Raw genomic sequence first — 3575 nt, 5'->3', positions numbered from 1 at the left:
TGTGTGTGTGTGTGTGTATGTGTGTGTGTGTGTGTGTGTGTTGTGTGTGTGTGTGTGTAAGTGTGTGTGTGTAAGTGTGTGTGTGTGTATGTGCATACATACATGCCATATTTGTCTAATCTGTTCTATTTCCAGATCCCAAAATGAAATTGGCAATCGTCTGTCTGGCTCTTGCGACTGTGGCCTCGGGTCTGTACATCCCCGGGGAAGAACAAAGAGATCTGCAGGATGCTGCTCAAATAGTTGAGAATATTCATCAGGACGATGATGTACAAAAGAGAGGTTTCTTGGGAAAATTTTTAACAAGCCAGGCAGTAGATGCTGTACACAAAGCCCACGACAAAGTTTCAAATGGGAAACGCCTTTCCTCCATCCCCGAGGAAGAAAAGAGAAATGTCCAATATGCTGCTCAAAAGGTTGAGAATCAGGACGATGCTGTACAAAAGAGAGGTTTCTTCGGAAAATTTTTAACAAGCCAGGCAGTAGATGCTGTTCACGAAGTCCACGACAAAGTTTCAAATGGGAAACGCCTTTCCTCCATCCCCGAGGAAGAAAAGAGAAATGTCCAATATGCTGCTCAAAAGGTTGAGAATCAGGACGATGCTGTACAAAAGAGAGGTTTCTTCGGAAAATTTTTAACAAGCCAGGCAGTAGATGCTGTTCACGAAGTCCACGACAAAGTTTCAAATGGGAAACGCCTTTCCTCCATCCCCGAGGAAGAAAAGAGAAATGTCCAATATGCTGCTCAAAAGGTTGAGAATCAGGACGATGCTGTACAAAAGAGAGGTTTCTTCGGAAAATTTTTAACAAGCCAGGCAGTAGATGCTGTTCACAAAGTCCACGACAAAGTTTCAAATGGGAAACGCCTTTCCTCCATCCACGAGGAAGAAAAGAGAAAGAGAAAATCTTCAGGATGCTGCTGAATGAATGGTTGAGGATAATATCATTTTTGGGAAGCCATTGTTAACATAGATCTGTTATAGTTCTGTTCTCTCTCTCTCTCTCTCTCTCTCTCTCTCTCTCTCTCTCTCTCTCTCTCTCTCTCTCTCTCTCTCTCTCTCTCTCTCTCTCTCTCTCTCTCTAGGTCTAAAATAAATAACGTGGTTTGTAGAAGTCTGTTATCACTGAAGCTAGCTCTTGTCCTGATCCCTAGAGCTAATAGTGCTCCCATCATTGTCATTTTTTAAACTTATGTAAATTATGATATGTGAGTTTGGTAACATTAAGATACCAGTCAGAAATGTGAACTGAAAAAAAAAGTTCACCAATAAAATTCTTCTTAAAATAATATTGTGTTAATAATAGTTGTATTCTGAGTATGTATGTGAACAAAAGAAGAGTGACTGTAGTCGAAATAATCTATCTATCTATCTATCTATCTATCTATCTATCTATCTATCTATCTATCTATCTATCTATCTATCTATCTATCTATCTATCTATCTATCTTTCTATCTATCTATCTACCTTTCTCTCTCTCTCTCTCTCTCTCTCTCTCTCTCTCTCTCTCTCTCTCTCTCCCTCTCTCTCTCTCTTTCTCCCTCTTTCCCTCTCGCTCTCATTCTCTCTTTCTTCTTCTCTCTATCCCTATACCCCCCCCTCTTTCTCTCATTGTCTCACACACTCTTTTTCTTTATATATAAATTTGTCTTGTTTGCAGAATCTGTACACATTTCTAGGGATTGAAGATAACAAAAAGAGCCCCCTTTCAACACCTCTAGGTTAGTCTACAACCTTTTTAATAGGATTCAGCCAAACGGGTTAAGAGCCTTAAAAACTTCATAAAACAACCTGAGTTCAACAACAGTCAACCAGTTGAGGATTCGAACCACAGCTGTCCTCTTTGAAGTTCAGCTCGGTGCCAACTGAGGTAACTGAGCGCCCAGAAACTCAGGCGCTAGTTTAAAATAATGAAATCAAAGAAACCGGCATTTTTTTCTGGCTGATGAGCAATTTGTTTTTATTTTATGGACTCTACACCGCTGACGTCCCTTTCTTAAAACATGTTTATGTGTGGATTGTACTAAAACAGGTTGATGAAAGGCACACCCCCCCCCCAATAAAAAAGCAACAACAAACAAAACAAACAAACAAACCAGCAAACATTTTTTGTTGTTGTAAATTTGCAGTTTCCAATGACACTTAAGCTTTGGAAATCACCAAACTTTGGCGGCCATTTTCCGCTAATTTGACCTCTGACGCTGGGCAACCCCTCCATCTCCTTAAATCGCAAATATCTCGACTTCAATGCAAGATATACAGACTTCAACAAAAGTGAAGTACCACCTTGACAGACAGTCCTAATTTTTTTAAATATCCCCCCCCCCCCCCCAAAAAGACAGCAAGGAATGTTTCAAATTTTTTTACTCTGAAAGTGTTAATGGGTTACCAATGCGTACTGCAAAGTCTCCTAAAGGAGCAAAACCAACACGTGCAGCACGGAAATCCTCGGGGAATTTTAGCCAAATTTGCTGGTTTTTTATCGACTTGTGTGCGACACCAAGGATTTTCCTCAGTTAAAATTTCTGATGTACGTCATAAACGGACGTACGGTCTCGAACTGTGCTCACTTTGGTGGCAATATAAGACACCGTTTGTGCAAAATCCGGTATCGCATCAACATACCACCTAGACGAAAGCTGGGAGACTTTGATCGTGCCAGAGCTATGACAAGGCTGGAGGATGGAGTTGGAGCACGAGAAGTTGCCAGAAGGCTCGCAGTGTCACACTCTGTCATTGTCCGCCTGAGGCAGCGCCATCAAGCAACTGGATCAGTCCAAGAACGCCCACGTGCAGGTCGACCCAAGAAGACCACCCAGAGTGTTTGCAAGTGGTCCCTAACTTTTGTTGAAGTCTGTGTGTATGCATGTGTGTGTGTGTGTGTGTTTGTGTGTGTGTGTGTGTGTGTGTGTGTGTGTGTGTGTGTGTGTGTGTGTGTGTGTGTGCACTAGCCTTAGCTTCGGGTGCCACCTGCCGGGGAAAACTCAAAACTAATTTCCACCAAAACTGAAAAGGCTTAGGCTAGTACCGCACTACAACAGTTTGTCCCGGGACAGACCCGTTGGGATTTTGAAACCTTTGAATTAGAGTGAAATGTACCGCACCTACTACGACAGGAAATTCTTGTCGATTTGAGTCCCGAGAAGTTGTGAATTGCTACAACATCGGTGGGACAGGACTATTCCAGTCCCGGTGTAATATCGTCTGTGATTATAGAGAAATATAGCCGCCTACTGCATTAGGACAAAAGTGTCCCAGACTTGGTGGCCGCCTGTTGTCAAGATCGCGCGTTGTGATGTGTAATCACTTCAAAATTTGCCGCCGCGCAGAATAAAGCTTTGGGCACACAATTTTTAAAATAATTATCGCAGCGTCTCAATATAAGCAAAATCACTCTCAGGGAACCTGATTTGATGCGATACTAGATCTATGTAAATTTTAGCAAATTATTAGATCTATGTAAATTTTAGCAAATTATTTCATTTTTTAATTTTTATCGTCAATGGTGAACTTGTGTTTCAAGGTCACCCGGTGAAACACACACACACACACACACACACACACACACACACACA

Source organism: Aplysia californica, unplaced genomic scaffold (genome assembly GCF_000002075.1).
Source record: "Aplysia californica isolate F4 #8 unplaced genomic scaffold, AplCal3.0 scaffold00202, whole genome shotgun sequence".
NCBI lineage: Eukaryota > Metazoa > Mollusca > Gastropoda > Aplysiida > Aplysiidae > Aplysia > Aplysia californica.
Note: the sequence above shows the minus strand (reverse complement) of the source record.